This window comes from Pongo abelii, chromosome 13, assembly GCF_028885655.2.
Source record: "Pongo abelii isolate AG06213 chromosome 13, NHGRI_mPonAbe1-v2.0_pri, whole genome shotgun sequence".
Lineage (NCBI taxonomy): Eukaryota > Metazoa > Chordata > Mammalia > Primates > Hominidae > Pongo > Pongo abelii.
The window spans coordinates 98,490,508-98,518,303 of NC_071998.2; the positions used below are offsets into that span (position 1 = coordinate 98,490,508).

At 44.3% G+C, this 27,796-nt stretch overlaps 1 long non-coding RNA gene across 2 annotated transcripts in view; it reads right to left on the minus strand.

Annotated features, from left to right (window-relative positions):
* Window positions 1-27,796, minus strand: part of LOC129047979 (uncharacterized) — a 68,491-nt gene that overhangs the window by 34,399 nt on the left and 6,296 nt on the right. For both annotated transcript variants that reach the window (XR_008509930.2, XR_008509929.2), the window contains exon 2: window positions 20,988-21,158. This is a non-coding gene — a long non-coding RNA (uncharacterized LOC129047979). The remainder of the gene's footprint in view (window positions 1-20,987; window positions 21,159-27,796) is intronic.

Consider the following 27,796-nt stretch of genomic DNA (forward strand, 5'->3'; position numbering starts at 1 on the left):
GAGAGATGGGAGGCGAATAGGGGACCTTCTAAGTTCTTGATTTTTTCCTTGTTCACTCTCTTTCAGTTTTAGAGGGAGTTGCTACTCTCTGCACTTGCTACTCTGTATCCTTTAGAGTTCTCTTTTATACCTTCGAATAATTAACCACATTTTACTAGTTACAAGTCCTTTATCATTATAGGAGTTGCCTAGAATAATCAAATTTATAGAGATAGAAAGTAGAATAGTGGCTAGGCACAGTGGCTTACACCTGTAATCCCAGCACTTTGGGAGGCTGAGGCGGGCAGATCACCTGAGCCCAGGAGTTTGACCAGCCTGGGCAACCTGGCAAAACCCATCTCTACAAAAAATACAAAAAAATTAGCCAGGTATGGCATTGCATGCCTGTAGTCTCAGCTACTTGGCATGCTGAGGCAGGAGGAGTGCTTGAGCCTGAGAGGTGGAGGTTGCAGTGAGCCAAGATCGTGCCGCTGCACTACAGCCTGGGTGACAGAGCAAGACTCTGTCTTGAAAAAAAAAAAAAAATCCCAGAACTTAAAGTATAATTAAACAAAACAAAACAAAAAGAGACAGTAAAAAAAAAAAAAAAAAAGAAAAGAAAAAGAAAAAGAAAAAAAAAAAGAAAAAAATGAAAGAAAGAAGGAAAGAAAGAAAGTAGAACAGTGATTACCAGGGTTTGGGAAGGGATGGCCGTGGGCAGTTTGTGTTTAATGGGAACAGAGTTTCAGTTCTAGAGATAAAAAAGTTCTAGAGCTGGATGGTGGTGATGGTAGCATAAGAATGTGAATGTACTTAATGCCACTAAACTGTACACTTAAAAATGTTTAAGATGGAGCCTGTGCTGTGGCTCACACCTATAATCTCAAATCTTTGGGAGGGTAGGAGAGGGAATTGAATTGCTTGAAGCCCGAGTTCAAGACCAGCCTGGCAATAAAATGAGACCCTGTCTATTAAGAAAAAAAAGTGTTAAGAAATGGTTAAAATCATTGTTTTCATGTTATGTATAATTTATCATTATTTTTAAAAAGATCTTTAAATTAAAATTTCAAATGACATATACGCTTTCTGTCTCCTAGCTGGGCCTTGGCTGACACACCAGGCCATTGCAGCAGCCTCCTCAGTGGCCTCGCCTCCTCTTCTTCTGGCCTCTCTCTATAATGCATCTTTCTTTCTTTCCTATTTTTTTTTTTTTTTGAGATGGAGTTTTGCTCTTGTTGTCCAGGCTGGAGTGCAATGGTATGATCTCAGCTCACCACAACCTCCGCCTCCCGGTTCAAGTGATTCTCCTGCCTCAGCCTCCCAAGTAGCTGGGATTACAGGCATGTACCACCACGCCCAGCTAATTTTGTATTTTTAGTAGAGACAGGGTTTCTCCATGTTGGTCAGACTGGTCTCAAAACTCCTGACCACAGGCTCCCACCCACCTCGGGCTCCCAAAGCGCTGGAATTACAGGCATGAGCCAACGCGCCCAGCCTATAATGTATTTTTCACCCAACAACAAAATCCATGTTGCTGAGTGCACCTCTGACCTATGATTCTCCCACTCCAAATCCCCTCCTTGGCTTTTCTCTGCTGAGTGAGTAAGGCTCTAACCCCAAAGCCAGGCATTCAGGGACCTTGACAATCTAATGCCATCTTGCCTTCCACACCTCAGCTCCTGCTACTCTCCATCACATTCTCTTGTCCATCCAGCTAGAGTGTACCACCTTCTCTCCTCTCTGCGCACCCTGACCTTTGTTTTGACCTCTGCATTTGCTCAGGCCATTCCTCCCCATTAGAATTCCTTCTACTACTCCTCTGTCCTCAGGTTGTCACATGTTTAAAGCTCAACTATTCTGCAAGGTCCTGCCCTACCAGCTCCCAGCAAGAAACATTCATCTCTCGTGACATGTTAGGTACATGTCTCCGTGTTATCCCTTCAAATCTTGTAATACAATCACGTACGTGATTCTACTTCCCTAGAGAATCCTCTAGGATTCTATAAGTCTCTGAGACTAAATCCATACTGAAATAATCTTTGTATTCCTTTAGAGTGTATAGCATACAGACTTACACATAACAGGCATTCCATTAAAAAAAAAAGTTGAAAAAAATAGACTTTTAAAAAGTTTATGGCACTTTCTCATTCGTCTTTGTTCTAGAGCACTGTATTAGTTCTTTCTCACACTGCTGTAAAGAAATACCTGAGACTGGGTAATTTATAATGAAAAGAGGTATAATTGGCTCACAGTTCTGTAGGCAGTACAAGAAGCATGATGCTGGCATCTGCTCGGCTTCTGGGGAGGCCTCAGGAAACTTACAATCACGTGGAAGGCAAGGCAGGAGCAGGCATATCATAACATGGCGGGAGCAGAAGGAAGAGAGGAAAAGGGTAGATGCTACACACTTTTAAACAAACACTGGACTGGGCGTGGTGGCTCACGCCTTAATCCCAGCACTTTGGGAGGCCGAAGTGTGCAGATCACCTGAGATAAGGAGTTTGAGACCAGCCTGGCCAAGATGGTGAAACCCCATCTCTGCAAAAATACAAAAATTAGCTGGGCATGATGGCAGCTGCCTGTAATCACAGCTACTTGGGAGGCTGAGGCAGGAGAATTGCTTGAACCTGGGAGGTGGAGGTTGCAGTGAGCCAAGATCGTGCCATCACACTCTACCCAGAGTGAGACTCTATCTCAAAAACAAAAACAAAAACAAAAAAAACAACCAACCAGATCTCAGAATAACTCACTCACTCACTATCAGGAAAACAGCACCCAGGGGATGGTGCTAACCCATTCATGAGAACTCCACCCCCATGATCCAGTCACTTCCCACCAGGCCCCACCTCTAACACTGGTGATTACAATTTGACGTGAAATTTGGTGGGGACACAGATCCAATGCATATCAGGCACACATGGCTAAGTAGTTTCTGCCTTGTCTCCCAATGTAGTCTATTAGAAGTGGCTGCTTGAAAGTGTTGTGTAGAGATAGATAAAACCACATCTAGCCTCAGGGGAAAAGAGTGCATGATTAGTTAGTAATGTCTTATCATTAGTACAGGATGGAAAATAATAACAAGCACAAAACAGATTTGACATTTCTGTTCCAGGTGCTTGGACGAACAGATTATGATTCGCCATATATGCTCAATTCAAAGTGGAATGTCTGGGCCAGGCATGGTAGCTCACACTTGTAATCACAGCACTTTGGGAGACTGAGGCAGGAGGCTCACTTGAGGCCAGGAGTTCAAGATCAGCCTAGGCAACATGGTGAGACCTCATCTCCATAAAATATTAGCCAGGCGTGATGGCATGCACCTGTGGTCCCAGCTACTTGGGAGGCTGAGGCAGGAAGATCACCTGAGCCCAGGAGTTCAAGGGAGCTATGATCATGACACTACACTCTAGCTTGGATTCTTCTACAAATTATTTGACAAACTTACACTCCTAATAAGTAGTGGGAAGATTACAGGTAGTCTTACTTTCCCCCAGAGGCTGCTCCTATTAACTGACTCCAGCCTGCCTGTACCTTCTGGTACCTTTCTCTGCCACCTGGAAGCCTATTCCTTTGCACCAGCTTTGGCCTGAACCCTGTGGCAAGTTTATTTGCCACCAGTAGGCTGCATGATCCTGTGGCAGCCATGAGCCCTCCAAAGAAGTTTTAATTTTAGCCTTTGTAGGAAGAGAAGGGGAGTTGAAGAGAGGCCTTTCTAAGCTTAGTATGTCGTCCTAGTTTATAAACTCAGTCCTGTCCATCAGTTTTTGTCTAATCCAGTTGTATCCATAAAGTTCAGTTGTAGAAAGAAGCACCCTAGCTATTTTAAGTAAAAAGGCAATATGATATGGAGAATTACATGCTTAAAAAATAATTGTTAGGGTTGAAAGGCAGCTCTGGGCTGAGTCTCTGGAAATGGTTCCCAGAACAACACACAGAACTGGGCTTCCAGGGAAGCTGCTACCTCTGCCATAGCCGGGAAGGTGGGTAAAAAAAACCTATCAAATTCAAGAACACCAACTCAAGCACTGTTCACAGCTTAAATGTGGCTCACTCTTTGCATGTTCTGTCTCTCCAAATGATTTCCCTGCTCTCCCATCTGATTCTGTGCCCCGGAAGCTGTATTTTCTCTCTCTCTCTCTCTCTCTTTCTTTTCTGGCTCCCATTGCCATTGTCACTATTATATCCTGACCCAGGTTGCAGGGCTCAGTCATGACTGGGTGCTGTCAGGACAAGGGGAGCTGTAAGCCCTTGGTCTTCATCTGATTTAACCCATTATCAGAGGACTTTGCTGGTGGAATCATTTTGGTGTAGGTAGTGGGCATGGTTTTTTCAATCAAAGCTTTGTGTCAGAAGACTCGCGTGTACCAGGGCACTCCCACTGAACAGCTGCATCTATCTTTGATCCCACCGACAGTTTACAGCCTGTCCTATTTCTAGTGTGTGTCCCACAGTCTAGCTTGCATGACCCCTGACCCTGAGGTAAGCAGTGCTCCCGCCTGAGTAATGACTGGAGTCAGCGGAACCCTACTTCACCCCTCTAAGATGTGAGTAGGACCAAGAGATGGGCATCCCTCCTAAGCCCACTTCATGAGTGCAGGGGCCTCAGAAATCTCTAGAGGAGAAACAGCTGCCCACCCTTTTGCACAGACACATCCCCAAACTTTGAAGGTTAGGGGCCCAATACTCCTTGAGGAAGGAGAGACAGGAGACATAAGTAGGAAGCACTTTTAATCTCTACAGATTCTGCATTCCCCTTATAAGGAAACTTAGATATCAATGGCTGCTAAGGTCACAAAAACAGAAACACCAGATGTGATGTGCCTCTTATAGTCTTGGCAAATACCACCTATAGTCCTGCCAGAGGGATTAAAGCTGAGCCTGTGTCTAGATCCAGCTGTCAATTGCCAGGAAATACAAAGGACAGAGGAACATGAAGAACTATACCAAAATTACACAATCAGCAAAATCCAGGCTGTGGACCCTCCACAAGTCAAACAGCCTGGGTCCATCAACTGGTGAGTTGTCACAAAATGAAGGAGATGGAGGAGGTTTGCATAGATTAAAAACATTTAGAAGACACACCACCTTTTTTAAATGGGCTAGACTAAACCAAATCTTGGAATGTATACATGAATGATAACACTACAAAAAAATATGTGGAAGTGACATAAACAATGCTCAGGATTTTTTTTTAATGGGGAGTGGAAGGAGATTTTGATAAAGTCCTTTTCTTGTCTCTAGGTGGAGTTCACCTCATTATAATTCATTAAGCCACCATTTGAGTTCTGTGGCTTCCTGTATCTGTGTCTTATTTACGATAACGATTATTTATGGAAAATAAAGAAGTAAGAAAACACAGGTGATTTGTTTCAGAGAGGAGAACGGCTCTGGGTGAAAGGTCACTGGACTTGATGAGGAGTCCTGGGTTGGAATACCATCCATCACTGTCTCTGGAAAGCCCCACAGCTTCTTGGAGCCTCAGCTCCTTACTTATGTAGCAATGGACCAGTGTGGCCAACTCTGAAAGCCCCAATCACCCGTATTCCAAGGACTCTACGGTCAGAAGCTTTTGGCAAGATGAGGTCATGGATTGCCTCACTTTCTTTTTCTTTTTTCATTTTTTACAGACAGGGTCTTGACAAGGTCTTGCTCTGTTGCCCAGGCTGGACTGCAAAAGCACGACTGTGGCTCATTGCAGCCTCCATTGCCTGGTCTGAAGCAATCCTTCTGCCTCAGCCTCCCAAAGGGGTAGGACTAGAGGTGTGCATCACCGTGCCTGGCTAGTTTTTTATAGAGACGGGGTCTTATTATGTTGCCCCGGTTGGTCTTGAACTCCTGGCCTCAAGCAATGATTCCATCTTGGCGTCCTAAAGTGCTGGGATTACAGGCATGAGCCACTGCACCCAGCCTGCCTCAGTTTTCAAGTTGATATGACCCTGAGCTATTACTAAAGTTCAAAAAGTATTTTCTAAAAAAGATGCTGTCATCTAGAAAAAGGACATGTTCAATATGACAGATATTAGGAGTTTGCCCAATATCCATGTAGCCTACAATCTTGTTTCCTTACTAACAGAACCCTAAGTATTGAGGGCAGCAATTTGCCCAGCTAAGAGAAAGTAGGTTTCCCAGGTACCCATATGCTAGGGGTGGCCTATGAGGACAGTAGGTGGGGCTTCCAGGAAATCTATTGTTTGTTTTTCTGATAAAAGTAACAGGCTCAATTGCCTTATGATTTTTACCTTTTGTCCTTCCTCGGCTTCATGCCTGGAATGAGGATGAATGCCTGGAGGCACTACAGCTGTCCATTGAGCCTGAGAAAGAGGGTCACATGCTAAGTATGGCAGAGAAGGAAGATGGCAGAAGCTTGAGGGTTTTTTTGTTTTTGTTTTGAGACAGGGTCTCACTATGTCGCCCAGGCTGGAGTGCAGTGGCACAATCTCGGCTCACTGCCACCTCCGCCTCCCACGCTCTAGCAATCCTCCCACCTCAGCCTCCCAAGGAGCTGGGATCGCAGGCGCACGCCACCAAGCCTGGCTAATTTTTTTATTTTTTGTAGAGATGAGGTCTCACCATATTGCCCAGGCTAGTCTTGAACTCCCGGGCTTAAGCAATCTGCCCACCTTGGCCTCTCAAAGTGTTGGAATTATAGGTGTGAGCCACCATGCCTGGCTAAGCTTGAGTTCTTATTGGTTTCACAGTCACTGCTCCATCCCTGGTTGCTGCTTCCAGACTTCTGACATGTAATGAAATGAAACCCCTTGGTTGTTAAACCCATGTGATTGAGTTTCTGTTAACTGCAACCAAATAACTCTCTAAAAGATTGAATTCCTCTATCTGCAGAAATAGAGTATTCTCAGAATTAAAGCAGGGATTTCCCTGAAAGCGAGAAACTAACATTGTAATTGTCACACTTATACTGCCAGGGTATCTAAAAGGTGATGTGAGAAGACCTTTGCTCTTGCCCAGATGTAGAAATGGCACCAATATAGAAGTTCCCTTGGTTTTGCTGACTGACAGTGAGGAGTAAATGTTTTGGGATAAGCTGGGTGTGGTGGCTCATGCCTGTAATCCCAGCACTTTGGGAGGCTGAGGTGGGCAGATCACTTGAGGTCAGGAGTTTGAGACTAGCCTGACCAACATGATGAAACGCCGTCTCTACTAAAAATACAAAAATTAGCTGGGAGTGGTGGTGCACACCTGTAATCCCAGCTACTTGGAAGGCTAAGGCAGGAGAATCGCTTGAATTTGGGAGGCAGAAGTTGCAGTGAGCTGAGATTGGGCCACCACACTCCAGGCTGGGTGACAGAATAAGACTCCGTCTAGGCCAGGCGCGGTGGTTCACGCCTGTAATCCCAGCACTTTGGGAGGCCGAGGCAGGCGGATCACAAGGTCAGGAGATCGAGACCATCCTGGCTAACACTGTGAAATCACATCTCTACTAAAAATAGAAAAAAAATTAGCTGGGCACGGTGGCGGGCCCCTGTAGTCCCAGCTACTCGGGAGGCTGAGGCAGGAGAATGGCATGAACCCGGGAAGCGGAGCTTGCAGTGAGCCGAGATCGTGCCACTGCACTCCAGCCTGGGTGAAAGAGCGAGACTCTGTCTCAAAAAAAGGAAGAAAAAAAAAGACTCCGTCTAAAAAAATAAATAAATAAAACTCCGGATAACAGAGTGGAGGGTAGGTGATTCTCAGACTTCCAACAGAGTTCCCAGGAAACTAATGAGAACATGAACATAGAAGAGCTTAATAAGCAATAGGACACCATGCACCTAGATGGGGTGGTTATGTTCATTTTAAACTCTTTTATACAAGGTAAAAGTAAAATAGAGACTTCCAAAATATAAAGAACCATAGTGGGAAGAGCACTGGATTTTGGGCCAGAGGGATCAATGTTCAAGAATCTTCACTTTTTGGCTGTGAAACCTTGGGCAAGTTAAGTCAGTTTGCTTCTCTAAGTCTCATTTTCTGCATCAGCTAAATGTGTGATGTGCCTGCCTTGTGAGATCGTAGTGAGGGCTGGATCTGATGATGTGGGTGAAGGTGCCCACCACAGCCTATGTGACTCTCAGCACGTAGTCTACAAATGTAAGCCCTTTGTCCCTTTTCTCTTGCACCCAGTAAGTTCTCATTAATTAACAGTTCAAGTTAAATCTAAATTGTGATCTCAAGACTAAACAGAACTTAATTGTTCTCTGGTCCAGCCCCCTTCTGAGGCCAGTACCTCGGCTTCAATATCTCTTCCAGATGGAAAGTCAGCCTCTGCACACTCTCAGGAAAGGATACTCACTCGGCCTAAGGCAGCCCCTTCAAGCTCTGGGCAGCTCTGCCTGTTACCAGGTTATTTTCTGGACTGAGCTGAAATCTGTCTCCCAGGGCTTCCTCCCAGGAACCAGACTATAGCCCTTTTATGACTGCTTGAGCACTGACTCCTTGAATTTGAGCCATGTGCAGCCTCTCCCTGGTTCTCTGGATGACACAGTCACTCTCTGCCAAGGTTACTGCCTCTTCCATTTTACCAGATGATTGGTCTGCATTGGTCAGAATTACGTCTGGAGTGGCCATTTCCCACAGCACCCACTCCCTGTAGGTCAGATGCTGGCTATCAACCCACAGACCAAATCTGGATTGTGGATGTGTTTTTTTGACCTCACTGTGTTTTTTTAAAAAATTGAATTAACCAGAAGCTTTCACATTTTAAAAAATCCAGGTAGGCCGGGTGTGGTGGCTCACGCCTGTCATCCCAACACTTTGGGAGGCCGAGGTGGGTGGATTGCCTGAGGTCAGGGATTTGAGACCAGCCTGACCAACATGGTGAAACCCCGTCTCTACTAAAAATACAAAAATTAGCCGGGCTTTGTGGTGGGTGCTTGTAATCTCAGCTACTCGGGAGACTGAGGCAGGAGAATTGCTTGGAGGCAGAGGTTACAGTGAGCTGAGATTGCGCCATTGCACCCCAGCCTGGGCAACAAGAGCGAAACCCTGTCTCAAAAAAAAAAAAAAAAAAAATCCAGGTAATTATAGAAAATTTGTCAATACCATTACCAAGTCTTCTTTCCCATATGCTAGGATTTGGCTGGAGCTGAGTAGAAGCTGCCCCAGACACAGGGGCACAGGTGTCGGCCATTCACCTAGCTGTCTTACACCCACTGGCCCACCATTTATGTTTAATACTTGGTTCCTATAGGCATTAGAGTTTGCAACCTGAACTCCATTCAGCGGAGTCCTCCTTGTAGGTAAACAGTTCACTTTTAGTCAGGACCACGGTAATCCACATCCTCAAAAGTAACTTGACTTTCTGCAAAATCCTTTTTGGATACCACCTTTGAATATTCATCCTAAAGAAACACTTTCATGTGTTCTTAAGTAACATAAGTAAATATTTTATCACAGTATTGCTAATAATAAAGATTAGCTGAGAATAATTTAAATGCCTATCTACTGGGAAGTGGCTAAGTCAGTTGAAGTATCTCCATGTCACGGAATACTATAAAATAATAAATAAAATAATATAGACATAAAATGATATAGTATATTAAAGTAGTATATTGATAATTAATATAGCAATAATAATAAGATAGTAATAATTGTAATAGACTATATGTTCAGACTTTAAAAAATCTCTATATTAAGCAAAAATAGTAAGTTGCAATATAATATAAATATATAATTTATATGTAAAAAACAAATAATATGTTTACATATAGGTATACGTATGTAAATAGGTAGAAAAAGCCTGAGAAGACAACACACTAAATTTATAGCAGTAGTTACTTTTAAAATGGGACTGGAGGTCAGGTGCAGTGACTCATGCCAGTAATCCCAGCACTTTGGGAGGCAGAGGTGGGCAATCACCTGAGGTCAGGAGTTCAAGACCAGCCTGGCCAACATGGTGAAACCCCATCTCTACCAAAAATACAAAACCTTAGCCGGATGTGATGGCACACACCTGTAGTCCCAGCTACTTGGGAGGCTGAGGCACAAGAATCGCTTCAGCCTGGAAGGCAGAGGTTGCAGTGAGCTGAGATCGTGCTATTGCACTCCAGCATGGGCAACAAGAGCGAAACTCTGTCTCAAAAAAATAAATAAAATAAAATGGGACTGGAATTGGGGATAATAGTCAAGAAAGACTTTGGCTTTATTAGCATTGTTTTGATTTTTTTAGTGAGAATGTATTTATGTCTTGTTTGGGTTGTAGAAATCAAATTAAAAAGACAATTCCTGCTGTGCGCAGAAGCTCATTTCTAACACCAAGACTGAATATGGAGAAATAAATCACCCAGAATCACATTCTGTTTGTGAGCTTAGTTAACATGTCATGCATTTCTACAGAGTCTGTAACTCCAGGCTTTTTTGGGGATAGTTCCAATTTCAAATGTTCTGTGTCCTCATAACTATACTCATTCTTGCCAGACGTAGGCTTCTGACTTTAGGTATGGAAAATACAGTCACTGTATACCTTATACAAATTACTGTTTCTAAGCAACTACATATCAAGGATATATCAAATTTACCAAAAATATACCCTGGAAGCCTTTGTGTCCCCAAACAGGGTTCCATAATGCATCACTTCTGACCAATATAAATTCTTGTGGGCTCAGAGGATGAGGGAAATTCATCCAAGTGTTCCATCTCGGCTCCAAATGACATAATGACAGCCCAGTTGAAAACAGCAAGCAGAGGGCATTGCGCTGTGGGGACGTGATGCCTGCAGGCCCTCACATTCCTTCAGAGGCTGAGCACTGAAACTGGCCTCTACCAGCACCCCCTCACCTCCAGACAGACACCTGGCTCTGTGTGAGGCAGTCCGGGGAGAGGCTGGCTGGGGTATTTCCACGTCTCACAGGAGCCTCCTATCTGAGACATCTGAGACAAGACTGGGATTTGGTCTCTGAGCAGAGGAGGAGAGGACTACTCACAAAATCACAGACCTTCTGATGAGACATAACCTGATGTGTAAAGGCACTAATAGGACCCGGACAAGCCCAGGAGGTAAGCTTCCCCCAGAGAAGGAGCTCCGCCACAGCAGAAGGATCTAAAGTTTTTTAATTTCATTTTTCTTCTTCTTCTTCTTTTTTTTTTTTTTTTTTTTTTTTGGAGATAAGATCTTGCTATGTTGCCCAGGCTGGTTTCAAATTCCTGGACTCAAGCGATTATCCCACCTTGGTCTCCGGAAGTGCTGGGGTTACAAGTGTGAGCCACTGTACCTGGCCCTGAATTTTGATTGGGCCAAGAGGAGTGATACAAATGTAAAGAAAACCACAATGAGATTCCTCTTCACACCCATTAGTATGGCTGTTATTAAAAACAACAACAGCACAAAAACAACAAAATAACACATGTTGGCAAGGATGTGGTGAAATTTGAACTCTAGTGCATTGCTGGTAGAAATGTGAAAGGGTGAGTCTGCTGGGAAAAATAGTCTGGCAGTTCCTTGAAAAATTAACTTCAGGCCGGACACGGTGGCTCATGCCTATAATCCCAGCACTTTGGGAGTCCGAGGCGGGCGGATCATGAGGTCAAGAGGTTGAGACCATTCTGGCCAACATGGTGAAACCCCGTCTTTACTAAAAATACAAAAATTAGCTGGGCATGGTGGTGCGTGTCTCTAGTCCCGGCTACTCGGGAGGCTGAGGCAGGAGAATCACTTGAACCCGGGAGGCGGAGGTTGCAGTAAGCTGAGATTGCACCACTGCACTCCAGCCTGGTCGACAGAGCCAGACTCCATCTCAAAAAAAGAAAAAAAAATAAAAATTAACTTCAGAATTCCCCTATGATCTAGTAATTCTACTTCCAGGTATATCTCCAAAAGATTTTGTTTTTGTTTTGTTTTGTTTTGTTTTTGATACGAAGTCTCACTCTGTTGCCTAGGCTGGAGTGCAGTGGTGCGAGCTCACTGCAGTCTCTGCCTCCTGGGTTCAAGCAATTCTCCTTCCTCAGCTTCCCGAGTAGTAGCTGGGATTACAGGCACATGCCACCACAACTGGCTAATTTTTGTATTTTTAGTAGAGACAGAGTTTCACTATATTAGCCAGGCTGGTCTCAAACTGACCTCAAGTGATCCATCCGCCTCAGCCTCCTGAAGTGCTGGGTTTACAGGTGTGAGCCACTGTACCTGGCCAGAAGATTTGAAAGCAGAGACTCAAACAGATATTTGTACGCCAACATTCCAAACAAGGGCTGAAAGGTGGAAGCAACACAAATGTACCTCAACCGGTGAACAGGTCAAGAAAATGTGGTATGTACACATAATAGAATATTACTCAGCCTTAAGAGGAAGACAATTTTTATTCATGCTATGACAGGGATGAAACTTGAAGATATTTTGCTAAGTGAAATAAGCCAGTCACAAAAGGGCAAACACTGTGTGTGATTCCACTTACGTGAGGTACCAACAATAGCCAAATTCATTAAGACAGAAATTAGAATGGGGTCTTCAGGCCAGATGGAGGAGTGGGGAATTATTCAGAGTTACTGCTTAATGGGTACAGCGTTTCAGTTGGGGAAGATGGAAAAGTTCTGGAAATAGATAATGGTGATGGTTGCACAACAGTGTGAATGTACTTCGTACCACTGAATTGTACACTTAAAATGGTTAAAACGGTAAATTTGATGTTATGTATATGGAAGCACAATTTTTTATAAAAGGATGAAACTCAGAAAGCCATAGTCACCTCAAAGGTCTCTGCTGCTGCTCAGGCCTCAGCCTACTGTGAATGGATGGGATTGTGGGAACAAAGTCTTAGATAAGGTATTAGAGCTGGTTATATGCCATTCCACGTGAAAGGCCGTCATAATCCAGAGGGAGTCAAAGCTAATGACACCTTTGGATGGGTTGAGCTTGGCTCTTTATTCTTGCTTTGGTGGTCGTCGGAGGGTAGAAATTTATCTTCAACGACACACAGTGTGCATTGTGCTCAGCTTCCCTTAGAAGGTTATGCTTTCCTTCTTTACTTTTTTCCCTTCCTTAGGAGGGAAAAATTTTTCAAGGAACTGCCAGACTATTTTTCCCAGTAGACTCACCCTTTCACATTTCTACCAGCAATGCACTAGAGTTCAAATTTCACCACATCCTTGCCAACATGTGTTATTTTGTTGTTTTTGTGCTGTTGTTGTTTTTAATAACAGCCATCCTAATGGGTGTGCCTTCCTTAGGAGGCAGCCACATATGAAATCCATGTGCCTGTGTTAATGCAAAGGTGGAATTGCCTACGGCTGGCATGCTCACTGCACAGGGATGGAAGGCCAGTTGGGTGGAAAAAATGAGAAAGCTGAGGTCCTGGAGGGCTTTGAGGGATGGGGTATTATTGTAGAACCCTGTTGTATGTCTGCGGAAGATGGGGAATGTGAGATGAGATTGCTGCATGGCCAAGAGGGTAGGGTGTGAGTATTGAAGCAATGGAGGGGGGTGGTGTATATTTACAAAAGCTCTCATTAAGAGATTCTTATCCCAACTCTGGGAGGCAGGCATGACTATAGACTATCTCTATAGATTGGGTAAGAAAGTGAGGCTTAGAGGCTGGGCGTGGTGGCTCATGCCTGTAATCCCAGCACTTTGGGAGGCTGAGGCAGGTGGATCACTGCATGAGATTGCTGCATGGCCAAGAGAGTAGGGTGTGAGTATTGAAGCAGTGGAGGGGGGTGGTGTATATTTACAAAAGCTCTCACTAAGAGATTCTTATCCCAGCTCTGGGAGGCAGGCATGACTATGGATTGTCTCTATAGATTGGGTAAGAAAGTGAGGCTTAGAGGCCGGGCGTGGTGGCTCATGCCTGTAATCCCAGCACTTTGGGAGGCCGAAGCAGGTGGATCATCTGAGGTCAGGAGTTCAAGACCAGCCTGGTCACCATGGTGAAACCCCATCTCTACTAAAAGATTACAAAAATAGCCCAGCACAGTGGTGTGTGCCTCTAGTCCCAGCTACTCAGGACTCAGGAGGCTGAGGCAGGAGAATCACTTGAACCCAGAAGGCGAAGTTTGCAGTGAGCCAAGATCACTGCATTGCACTCTAGCCTGGGCAACAGAGCGAGACTCCATCAAAAAAAAAAAAAAAACAAAGAAAGTGAGGCATAGAGAAAAGAAGAAATTTATCTAAATTGCTGCAATGAATTAGCAGTGCAGCCAGAACCAGAACCATGTTTCCTGTACCCAGGTCCAAGGCATTTAGTACTTGTCCTATGGAATCTAAAAATTGAGGGTCTCAAGCACATTATTGGCTCTCACTGACACATTACATGGTAAATTAGCAAGTATAGCAATTCAAACTGAAGCTAGAATAATTATTGATACAATAGGTGCAGCTACAATTCAAAAATGGTCCCCATGATCTCTTCCCTCTGGTGTTATGCCTTTGGGTATGGGTGCGACCTGTGACCTGCTTCCAACATAGAATATGGCAGAGGTTATGGGATATCACTACTGTAATATAATATAATATAACATTATATTGTATAGCAAAAGTAACAGGAGTTTGCAGATGTTATTAAGGCCCTAATCAGTTGACTTTGAATTAATCAAAAGGCAGATTATCCTGGGTGGGCCTGACCCAATCAGAGGAGTCCTTTATAAAGAGCTCAGGCATTCCCGAAAGTCAGAGATTCCAAGCAGCAGACAGTAAGGGTCCTTTCTCTCTCTCTCTGTCTCTCTCCACACCCCCCCTTTCTTCTGCTGCTGACTTTAAAGAAGCAAGCTGCCATAAATTCTACAGCTACAAAGAAGTGAATTCTTTCAAAAACCTGAGGAAATTTAGAAGCAGTTCCTCTCCTAGTCTAGCCTGAAAATAATGCAACTCAGACAGCACCTTGATTTTAGCCCTCTGGGATCCTGAGAAGGGAACTCAGTTAAATCACACCTGGATTCCTGATCTTGGACTTCCAATTCAGAAAATAGTAAGGACGTTGTTTTAAGCTGCTTCATTTGTGGTAATTTGTTATGCTGCAATGGAAAACCAATATAATAGGTAAGTAAATTGGTTCTGTCCAAAAATATTTAGAGAGAAAAACCATATCCTAAGGAGTTGCCAAATGAATGTAACTTCAGAAGGCATAAGAATCCACCTACCAGCCAGACACGGTGGCTCACACCTGTAATCCCAACACTTTGGGAAGTCGAGGCAGGTGGATCACTGCATGAGACTGCTGCATGGCCAAGAGGGTAGGGTGTGAGTATTGAAGCAGTGGAGGGGGGTGGTGTATATTTACAAAAGCTCTCATTAAGAGATTCTTATCCCAACTCTGGGAGGCAGGCATGACTATGGACTATCTCTATAGATTGGGTAAGAAAGTGAGGCTTAGAGGCCGGGGGCGGTGGCTCATGCCTGTAATCCCAGCACTTTGGGAGGCCGAGGCAGGTGGATCACCTGAGGTCAGGAGTTCAAGACCAGCCTGGCCAACATTGTGAAACCCCGTCTCTACTAAAAATACAAAAATTAGCCGGCTGTGGTGGCATGCGCCTGTAATCCCAGCTACTCAGGAGGCTGAGGCAGGAGAATTGCTGGAACTTGGGAGGCGGAGGTTGCAGTGAGCCGGGATCGCACCATTGTACTCCAGCCTGGGTGACAACAGGGAGACTCTGTCAAAAAAAAAAAAAAAAAAAAAAAAGCACCTACCTAGCTGAATCCTTATCCTCTTCAGCTCCTCTTAAAGTTTAAAGATACATAAAACTGTGGAGTTCAGGAGGTGCTTTTGCACATAGGATTTCATTGAGTCTTGCTAACAACCATGCAAGGAAGGTATTATTTTTATACCCACCTGACAGATGAGGAAACTCAGACTCAGGTTCGGAGAATGGTTCTTTTAACACATATTCATAAGGCACTTTCTCTCAGACACTGTTCTAGGTACTGATGATGCATCAGTGAACCAAACACACAAAAGGAGCTTATAGTACAGGAGAGCTTACAGTGGGGATTAAATGAAGTATGTAGATATTAAATAATCTGCCTAGAATTCTGGTTAACAAAGAGTGAAAATTAGAGCCCTGATCTATCTAGCTTCCAAAGTCTATATTTTTGGCACTATAAAAAGATTTAACTTGAATTCCCTGCTCTGACATTAAAATTGTTTTGTAAATGTGTGTATACACATGTATTTTCCTTTCTTTCAGTATTGTATTCCTTAAAAGGAAGTTACTATGCACAACCCATGCTTAAGGAGTGGGGTAATTATGCTGTCTGTTTTTTAGGGTGGAATATCTGCATAATTTATTTGGAATTCTCTCTTTTTTTTTTTTTTTTTTTTTGAGACAGAGTTTCACTCTTTGCCAGGCTAGTGTGCAATGGCATGATCTCGGCTCACCGCAACCTCTGCCTCCTGGGTTCAAGTGATTTTCCTGCCTCAGCCTCCCGAGTAGCTGGGATTACAGGCATGTGCCACCATGCCCGGCTAATTTTATATTTTTAGTAGAGATAGGATTCCTCCATGTTGGTCAGGCTGGTCTCGAACTCCCGACCTCAGGTGATCCACCTGCCTCAGCCTCCCAAAGTGCTGGGATTACAGGCATGAGCCACTGCGCCTGGCCAGAATTCTTTAGCATAGGATATTTATCTTTTCTCCCCCATTCATTTATTTATTCAGTAATTTATTTATATCAGTATGGACTCAGAGACATTTATTTTACACTTTGGGTTATAATAAAATGCTATGTATTTTGTTGCTCACATTGTTCCAGCTATGGTTACTGTTACCTCTTTCAATGGACTCTTCCTGTATCCCTTTGACATATCCCCAACAAAGTTGTTGCACAAATTTGAGCACTTCCTTACTTTCTGGCACTACAAGATGCTCCAGGCTCATCTTATATATTCTGACCCCAGTCCTAGAATCAAACATTTCTCCAAGCAGCCCTGACTGCTCGTACTGAAGAATGGTATTAGCAATCAGGATCTGCCCAGTAGGTGCACTCACTGCTACTGAGGCACTTTTACTTCTGTATTTTTAGGTTGAGCACTTTATCTCTGAGTGAAGCTATTATAATTAAGTCTTCCATATTTTGTATACAGGTTGATTCTAAAAGTTAAAATAAACAGCAAAAGAATGAATTTGGGGCCGGGAACGGTGGCTCACGCCTGTAACCCCAACAATTTGGGAGGCCGAAGTGGGAGGACCACCTGAGGTCAGGAGTTCGAGACCAGCCTGGCCAACATGGTGAAACCCCGTCTCTACTAAAAATACAAAAATTAGCTGGGTTTCGTGGCAGGTGCCTGTAATCTCAGCTACTCAGGAAGCTGAGGCAGGAGAATTGCTTGAACCCGGGAGTCGGATGTTGCAGTGAGCCGAGATCATGCCACTGTACCAGCCTGGGCAACAAGAGTGAAACTCTGTATCAGAAAAAAAAAAAAAAAAGAATGAATTTGGACCTCTACTTCACAACACATGTATAAAATTAACTCAAAATTGACCAAAGATCTAAATATAAGAGCTAAAACTTAAATGCTTAGAAGAAAACATAGGCATAAATCTTTGTGAACTTGGATTAAGTAATAATTTTAAAAATATGATATTTTTAAAAAAATTTAAAAATATGATATTTTTAAAAAAATTTAAAAATATTTTAAAATTATAAAATAATTTTAAAAATATTTTAAAATTATAAAATAATTTTAAAAATATTTTAAAATTATAAAATAATTTTAAAAATATTTTAAAATATAAAATAATTTTAAAAATAAGAACATAAGTAACCAATAAAAAAGTAGGTAAGTTGGACCTCGTCAAATTAAAAACTTTCGTGGTTCAAAAAACATTATCAAGAAAGTAAAAGACGGCACACAGAATGGAAGAAAATATTTGTCTATCATATACGATCTTATATGATAAGATTCTAGTGCTAGAATATATAAAGAACTCTTAAAACTTAACAGTCAAAAAGACAACGTAATTATTAAATGGGCAAAGGATTTGAATAGACATTTTCCCAAGCAAATATACAAATGGGCATTGATCATATTAAAAAGAAGCTCAATATCATTAGTCATTAGGGAAATGCAAATCAAAATCGCAATAAAATACCACATCACACCCACTAAGATGGCTATAATAAAAAACATGGACAATAATAAGTGTTGGAGAGGATGAGGAAAAATTGAAACCCTCATAGATTGCTGGTAGGAATAAAACAATTTTGCAGTTTCTCAAAAGGTTAGATCTAGAGGCTGGGCATGGTAGCTCACACCTGTAATCTCAGCACTTTGGGAGGCTAAGGCAGGCGGATCATCTGAGGTCAGGAGTTCGAGACCAGCCTGGCCAACATGGTGAAACCCCATCTCTACTAAAAATACAAAAATTAGCTGGGTGTGGTGTCAGGCGCCTGTAATCCTAGCTACTCAGGAGGCTGAGGCAGGAGAATTGCTTGAACCCGGGAGGTGAAGGTTGCTGTGAGTGGAGATTGTGACATTGCACTCTTGCCTGGGCAACAAGAGGGAAACTCTTGTCTCAAAAAAAAAAGACAAAAACAAAAAAGAGGCCAGGCGCGGTGGCTCACGCCTACAATCCCAGCACTTTGGGAGGCCAAGGTGGGAGGATCACCTGAGGTCAGGAGTTCAAGACCAGCCTGATCAATATGAGAAAACCCCGTCTCTACTAAAAATACAAAAATTAGCTGGTCGTGGTGGCATGTGCCTGTAATCTCAGCTACTCGGGAGGCTGAGACAGGAGAATCGTTTGAACCCGGGAGGTGGAGGTTGCAGTGAGCCAAGATTGCGCCATTGCATTCCAGCCTGGCCAACAAGAGCGAAACTCCATCTCAAAATAAAATAAAATAAAATAAAATAAAATAAAATAAAATAAAAGGTTAGATGTAGAGTTACCATATGACCCACAAATTCTATTCCTAGGTGTATATTCAAGAAAATTGAAAGAACATGTTAATAAAATGTTTATATCAACATTATTCGTAATAGCCAAAAAGTGAAAATAACCCAAAGGTCTACCAACTGATGAATGGATAAAGAAAATGTGGCATGTCCATACAATGGAATATTATTCAGCATTAAAATGGAATGAGGTACTGATGCATGCTACGACATAAGAACCTTGAAAGCATTATGTTAAGTGAAACAATCCAGACACAAAGGCTACATGTTGTATTATTTCATTTATATGAAATGCCCAGAATAGGTAAGTCCATAAAGACAGAAAGCAGATTAGTAGCTGCCAGCAGCTGGGGAAAGGGGCTATGGGGTGTGACTACTAATGGGCACAGGGTTTCTTTTTGGGGTTATGAAAATGTCCTGAAATTAGCTAACAGTGATGGTTACCCCGTCTATAGATCCACTAAAACCCACTGGATTGTGTACTTTAAAGGGGTGAATTTTATCACATCTGAATTAATCTCAATCAATAACTAAAGCTTAGAGATACTTTAAGGCTTAAAAAATGTTTATAGCAACATTATTCACAGGCTGTGCACAATGGCTCATGCCTGTAATTCCAGCACTTTGGGAGGATCACTTGTGCCCAGGTGTTCAAGGCTGCAGTGAACTGTGATTGAGCCACTGCACTCCAGCCTGGGTGACAGAGTGAGACCTTATCTCAAAAAAAAAAAAAAAACTTTTAAAAATTAACAAGCAGCATTTACATTATATAATAATTAGATAGATGATAGATAATACATATTTGAGTCATGTGGGGTAAATTCCTATGAGTGGAACTTTTACATGAAAGTGTGTATGCATTTTTTTTTTCTCTAGACCCCCTCCATAGTCAAGGTATAATAAGTTTTTTTTTTGGTTTTGTCTTTTTTTTAAATAGGGTCTCCTTATGTTGACCAGTCTGGTCTGAAACTCCTGAACCCAAGTGATCCTCCCACCTTGGCCTCCCAAAGTGTTGGGATTACAGGAATGAGCCACCATGTCCAGTCTTGTATGCATTTTCAATTACAGCAGATGGTCTTCCATGGAGGTTGTCCTAATTTACAATCCCTACAACAGTTTATAGGGATGCCTTTGGCCCCACACCATTGCCAACAGGGATATTATTCAGCATTTTAGTTCTTCCACATCTCATAGTGTCTCACTGTAGTTTAATTAGCATTTCTCTTATGTGTAAGAATAAGCATCTTTTCATATATTTTTAAGACGTTGTCCTTTTCTTTTGTTTGTCCATGTTCTTTGCCCAATTTTCCATTGAACTATTGGTCTATATTTCATTGAGTTTTAAGAATGTTTAATATACTACTAAAATTAGCCTTTATTGATTCATTGATTCATGTGTTCAAACAGTTTCCCCAGGCTGAGCATGGTGGCTCACCTCTGTAATCCCAGCAATTTGGGAGGCTGAGGCAGGGAGATCACTTGAGGTCAGGAGTCTGAGATCAGCCTGACCAACATGGCTAAACCCCGTCTCTACAAAAATACAAAAATTAGCCTGGTGTGGTGGTGGGTGCCTGTGATCCCAGCTTCTTGAAAGGCTGAGGGAGGAGGATTGCTTGAATCTGGGAGGCAGAGGTTGCAGTGAGCTGAGATCGAACCACTGCACTCCAGCCTGGGCAACAGAGAGAGACTCCGTCTCAAAAACAAAAACAAAAACAAAACAAAACAAACAAACAAAAAACCTACAACATCAAAGTTTGCTAACTGCTGTATACAATCTGGTGTTGCTTCAAGAGTTCCAGCGACCTCTCTTTCAGGATGTTTCATTCTCCTGCTCCAATCCACTCTCACTTCTTCAGGTCTATTGCTCAATTGTCTGCTGGGATGGCCTCTACTGCTTTCCGGGTTGGTTTCACTGTTCATGGAACCCGTGTCTTTATTTTCCTGGTTTTCTCCTTCATTTTCCTGTTGCACTTTTTGGTTGTGTTGTTGTCCCCCTGCTTCACTGCCCTTCCCCCACCAGCAGAACTTGGACACTTTTGAGCTCTGTGATTTGGGACAAGCAATGGGACCTCCCTGACCCTCAGCTTTCTCCTCTGTGAAGATGATAACACCTTCCCCACAGGATGAATTGAGATGATGGAGTGGAGAGTGCTCAGGGCTGTGGCTGGCATGTTGTAGGAGATCAAAAATGGTGGCCCACCTGGAGCTAAGCAGTGAGGCAGCTAACTCGGTGCTTCGGTGCTCCTCCTCCCTCCGCTCCTCTCCCCATCTCCCTCAACAGGACTTCTTCTCCAGCCCTCACCTTCAAAGAAGGATTATATGGTCATTCGCACCAAGGCATCTCCAGAAATCAGAACGGTTCATGAGTTTTCTAAAAAGAATTTATTACGAAAAATTTCAGATGCACACAAAACTAGAAAGAATAGCATAATAAACCACCATGTACCCAGCTACAGCATGTATTAACCCATAGACACGTTTATTTTATCTGTATCTTCATGCGTTCTCCATGCCCCACTCTTCATACATAAAGGATCATTTTGAATCAAATCCCACATCCCACATCATTTCACTTGTAAATATTTCAGTAGGTAGCTCTGAAAGATAAAAATTGAAAACATACAATGCCGTACGTGCATCTACAAAATTAAAATAATTTATTAGTATAATACCATCCACTGTTTAGATTTTTCTGATTTTATTATAATTTTAAAAAAATGGTTGGTTGTAAGCAAAATCCACGTATGGGGTTTGGTTGCTATGTCTCTTTAGTCTTTTTTAGTCTAAAGGTTTCTTCTCTCTTTTATTTTCTTGCTCTTGCCATGTATTTGTTATTGTGTTTTCACTTGCGATTATTGTCCTATATCTAGAGTTAGCCACATTCTAGGGTTTGCCAGTTGCAACCTTGGGATGTCATCCTACCCAGAGGCTGATTCTTTGGTGCCTTTGGTCCAGTGTAGACACGCAGCATGCAGGCAGGAGGGGGCTCAATGAAAGGGCAGTAGGTCGTCTTTTCCAGCGTTGCCACATCAGTGCCCTGACCAGCCACACCACTAAAGTGCTCTGGTGAATTTTTTTTCCAACACCCTAATGCTGAGACTTTCCAGCCACCCACCCATCCATCCATCACTCATTTCCTTGGCCATCCACCAGCCATTAAATGTGAGGATACTATGGCCCAGGCACTGAGCCAAGTGCTGAGGATACAGGGCTGAATCAGACCCAGTCTTGATCCTCAGTGTGGTCATGGCCAGTGCAAAAACAAGCAAGGAGATAAAATATGCTGGTACTAGGCTTTCCTGCTGCATTCTCCTTGCAGACATGCGTGAAAGGGAGCTTACAGCAGCAGTCCCACTGGACATTAGAAAAAGCTTCCAAAGGCCAGGTGTGGTGGCTCACGCCTGTAATCCCAGCACTTCGGGAGACTGAGAGGCAGGCGGATCACCTGAGGTCGGGAGTTTGAGACCAGACTGACCAACATGGAGAAACCCCATTTCTATTCAAAATACAAAATTAGTCGGGTGTGGTGGTGCATGCCTGTAATCCCAGCTCCTCGGGAGGCTGAGGCAGGAGAATCGCTTGAATCCGGGAGGTGGAGGTTGCAGTGAGCTGAGATTGTGCCACCGGACTCTAGCCTGGATATCAAGAGTGAAACTCCGTCTCAAATAAAAAAAAAAAAAAAAGAAGAAGAAAAGAAAAAGCTTCCAAAGTGGCTCCTGAAATGTCTGTCACAGGACTCAGCCAGGCAAGGGGGAGGGAGTGCAGGGAGAGGAGGAAAGAGAGGACATTCAGAACAGGCGAACTGCAGGTGCAAAGGCCTGGAATCTAGGGAAAGCAGAGTCTGTGGGAGGAACAGCCAGTGTTTCAGGATCGCTAAAGCAGAGGTTGTGAAGGGCAGGGACGACTTTAGACCTTAGAGGCCCCAGGCACTGTTGTTTTCCAAGGCCCCACCCCCACACTATACCATGCTTATTAAAATTCACCCACATCACATAGGAAATATGAGCTATATATGGCTACCTAAGGTTGAGGCCAGTTGTAAAGACAATTGACATGTTACATTTTGTAGACATTTAATTACATATTTATCAATTACAACTTGACAGCCTTCTTGTTTTATCAGTTTTGGAGGATGTACATAAATATATAGAATGAGAGTCTCAAAACTAATCTTGTAGCTACACCTGTGATGGGCTAATTGATGAATCAGTGCTGGAGAATGGGTCGCAGTGGGAAATGAGACTGGAGAGGCCCGTGAGCTGCCATCCCAGAGGGCCAGGGATGTCCTGCAGGGAGCTTGGCATGAGAAACCTTGGAGAGTTTTAAGCAAGGGCTGATGTGGGCTGCCTAGAAAGGCATGGGTGAGAGAAGCCTGGAGACAGGGATCCCAGGGAAATGCCCATGCAGTTAGTCTATTTCTGCTGCAAGTAAGCATGCGTTTGCAGGCTTGATGCTTTTTTTCTGCTTCTCCAGCTCTGGCCTGGGTCAATCCTTGGGGCCCAGGCTGAGCACGTGATGGCGATGGAAAGGAAGCCCTGCTTCCTCCAGAGGGCGTCGCAGGACAGCTTTTCCTAGACAAGGGCTAGTATGTGCAGCTTCTGCACCGGCATACTGGTTGACAAGTTTGGCTGGGCTGGAAGCCAGCACCTAGGGAGGTCCCTGGAAGGGGCCAGCCTCGCCAGGACAGAAGGGACCTGGCCCTTCAGGGTCAAGCTCAACAGAGGAAAAGATCTCAGGGCACCCAGAACCCAGTGACTTTCAGCACCTGCGTGAAAATCAGAGATCAGCAGATTACCCCATATTGCCCAAGAGAAAACTGAGGCCAGAAAGTGATGGAGCTTGCCCAGGACCCCAGAGGGTGTTAGAGGCAGGCCAGAACCAGAGGACAGCTCTGTCCCAGCACTTGCCCTGCTTTAATTAGGTGGGTGGTCATATCACAGTGGTCAGAGACATTGCAAACAATAATAATAAATATTGAGCACTTGTTACATGCAGGGCACTATGGTAAGCACCTTATATTTGTTATGTCCTTTCATCCTAGCAACTTCTCTGGAAGCAGAGTAATATCTCCCCCATGTCCTACATAAGACAATGGATACACTGGAGGGTTAAAGCCATGCCTTGCCTAAAGTTACACAGCTGTGCTTAACAGCTGGAAAACCCCAAAGGGTCCCTCTGACTCAGCCCCTGTGTGCTCAGTTTTAATTTTGGGAGGGAAATAACAATGCCATCTTATAATACTTTCTAAGAACATGAATTTTGTTCAATGAAGTGGCCTTCTAGAGCTGGAAAATGAATTCATATACTCTTCATATTTTTAACAAGGATGTCGTAGTTAATTGATCCGTAGCCAGGAAGTTAGATTAACCAGGACACTTCTGGCCCCAAGCACTCTAGCTACTTGATTAATGGAGACATTGCCATGCCAGCTAAGTGGCTTTGGAGTGCAAAATAGGATGAATTGCTCTTAGCAGAGACCTAAATCCTAAACTCAAATCCTCACATTTGGGCAGGTGATCAATGCTTAGGGAGCATCTCCTGCCCAAATGCGAGGATTTGAGAGGGACAGCCACCTATACAGGTTCACAGAACTGACTGGCAGGACCAAGACGAGTCCTCTTGTATCCAAAGCCCAAACCCTTAATCTTGAAGCTCAGTAGCAAACCAACAAAAGACTGTTGCAGTCAGGCGTATGCCACGTTTTCTTTTCCATTGCCAGGACTAGTAAGCCGAAAAGGCACCACAGAGGATCCATGAGAACGTGTACTTAAAGCACACAGATTAGAATTTTGGCTTTGTCACAAAGGTACTTGAAGGAGTCAACCCCTTGGAGGAGACTTTCAACATTCATTCAACAAATATTTACTATGGGCACTGGGGAGCCCACAGTGAACAGGATGTTCAAAGCCTGGGCTCTCAAGGAGCTTACATTCTAAGGATGACGAAAGTGGGGCTGGGTGGGGACGGGGAGAGACAAGAAATATAGAGTGTTAAGTGCTATTAGGGCAATAAAACTGGATAATATGACAAAACAGGGATGGAGTGGGACTGTTTAGTTAGTAGCCAGGTATGAGAAATTTGAGTTGAGATCTGCATGATACGAAAGAAGGAAGTTGGTTGGGCGCAGTGGCTCATGCCTACAACCCTAACACTTTGGGAGAACGAAGCAGGTGGCTCACTTGAGCTCAGGAGTTTGAGACCAGCCTGGGCAACATGGCAATATCCTGTCCCTACAAAAAAATACAAAAAAATAGCTGGGCGTGGTGGCAGGTACCCGTAGTCGCAGCTACCCAGGAGGCTGAGGTGGGAGGATCACCTGAGCCTGGGGGTTCGAGGCTGCAGTGAGCCATGGTTGCACCACTGCACTTCCAGCTTGGGCAGCAGAGTGAGACCATGTCTCACAAAAAAGGAAAGAAAGAAAAAAGAAAGTCATGCTGAAAGAAAAGCATTGCGCGCAGAGAGAAAAACAAATGCAAAGGCCCTGAGGCAGGAATGAAGCCTGGCCCATTGGAGAACGTCTGGAATAGCTCTGCCAACAAATACAGTGTGAGTCATGAGCATCATTTTAAATTTTCTAGCAGCACATTTTAAAAACAAAAAGAAACTGGTAAAATTAATTTTAATATGTTTAATTTTTTATTTTATTATTATTATTTTTTGTTTTATTGAGACAGAGTCTTGCTCTGTCACCCAGGCTGGAGTACAGTGGCATGATCTGGGCTCACTGCAACCTCCGCCTCCCAGGTTCAAGTGATTCTCCTGCCTCAGCCTCCTGAGTAGCTGGGATTACAGGCATGCGCCACCACACCCAGCTCATTTTTGCCTTTTTAGTAGAGACGGGGTTTCACCATTTTGGCCAGACTGGCCTCGAACTCCTGACCTCAGGTGATCCACCCCCCTCAGCCTCCCAAAGTGCTGGGATTACAAGTGTGAGTCACCACACCGGGCCTAATTTTAATATGTTTTATTAAGCCAAGAGACAAAAAAAAAATTAATGACATTTACCTTTTTTTTTCCTACTAAATCTTCAAAGTCTGGTGTGGGTAGCAGCACATTTCAAGTGCTCAATGGCTACATGCAGGTACCTAGTGGCTAGTATTGGGCAGGCCAGTGTGGGTGGTCCTAGGAGCCTTGGGAGGGTTTTAAATCAGGGGTCAGAACTAATGGATTCTAATGATTCAGAACATCCCAGCTAGTTCTTGGAATCTCAGAGGCGAAAGCTCTCCTTGTGCTCTTTGGCGACGCTGCCTCCTGGCGCAGGTCGCTGCACACAGAAGGGAAACCCCCCAGCTCTCCTTCCCGGCGGAGGCTTCTTCCCTCCCCCCAGAGTCTGGTTCAGAGGAAGCCAACGCCTGCGCACGTGGGAAAGCAGCGTGGCTGGCCCTGGGCCTGGAGCCACCTCCCTGGCCCACTCTGCCAGGCCCCATTCTAGATGCCAGCAGGCCGGCCCCGCCCCTTGGACACGGTTTTGGTTTTCGGGTGCAAACTGTCTACATTCCTCTGAAGAGGCCCGCTCCGGCCTCATCAGAGCCGGCGAAATCAACGAGAGAAACCGGGGACGTCGGCCCGCAGTTCCCGCGAGCGCCACGAGGGGCGCACGCAGATGAGGCTTGCAGCTCTGGCTGCCGCTGAAGCTCCTGGAAGTGCCCCTTGTCCTCTTCCCCGTGGAGACCCCAGGCGTACCACCACGATGTTCCTTCCACCAGCCTCACCCTGAACCCAGTAAACTCTCCCTCGAGCCGTGACTTAGGTTCTCCAGGGTCCCAGGCCTTGTGGGAAAGTGCCCCCAGAGCAGGCCAGAGACAAAGGAAAGAGCGGGTAGCTGAGCCTCGGGAGGCCCATCTGCTTGATATGGGGATAGGTGGAGACTACGGTGAATCCAAAGTCTGTGCGTTCCGAGACTGGAGCCAGGAACAAAAAAAGATTCCACTGTTCGGATGTTTTCACCCCTGAGGCTGAAATAACAGCTGAGGCCTGACTACTCACGTGGTGTCTGTGGCCAGAATAGGACCCACATAATAATGGCTTAGATCAGGGAAGGGACTTTCTCATTCCATGGCGCAATACCGTCATAAAGGCAACAACAATGGACGCCTCGCCTCTGCCCTCTCCATATTTCTGTGCTTTCCAATGGCATCCCCAAAACAGTGTGACAACGCTTGACTACTGGAGGACCCTGGAGGGACCTAGAGTTGGCCGATTGCTAGAGGAGTAAGAGATTGGCCCAGGTGGTTCCTCACCTGTTAGTTCACCCTCCCTCAGCCACTTGTTAGCAAGAGAAGGCTGTTTGGGGTGGGCTTTCTGGTAGGGAGGGGGGTCATACTCATCTTTCTAGGAAAACTATCACTGGAAGGGGGTCATACTCATCTTTCTAGGAAAACTATCCCTGGATTGTGTAGGAAAACTATCCCTGGATTGTGTTTGACAACGCTTTTGCAAGAAAGCATCCAGCTTGAGGAGTAGCTTACCTCAAAAGCCCTAATGATATGGCACAGCCAGCTCACCAAGGAATGTACAAGCTGCATTTCCAAAGCTGCAAGACGAAACCAAATGACTAGGTATGCCCTGGACAGAGTCCAATTAGGAGGATATGAAGAAAGCAAGCCTTGGCCAGTCGCGGTTGCTCGTGCCTGTAATCTCAGCGCTTTGGGAGGCCGAGGCAGGGGGATCATTTGAGGTTAGGAGTTCGAGACCAGCCTGGTCAACACGGTGGAACCCCGTCTCTATTAAAAATACAAAAACTAGCCAGGCAAGGTGGTGCGCACCTGTAATCCCAGCTGCTCCAGAGGCTGAAGCAAGAGAACAGCTTGAACTTGGGAGCCAAGATCGTGCCACTGCACTCCAGCCTGGGCGACAAAGTGAGACTCCATCTCAAAAGGAAAAAAAAAAAAGGAAAAAAAGAAAGCAAGTCTTGGTTTGGGAAGAGCACATTGACGAGGTGGGTCATAAACAGGAAAGTCAAAGAAAAAGAAAACAGTCTGGGCAGGACATGGTTGCTCATGCCTGTAA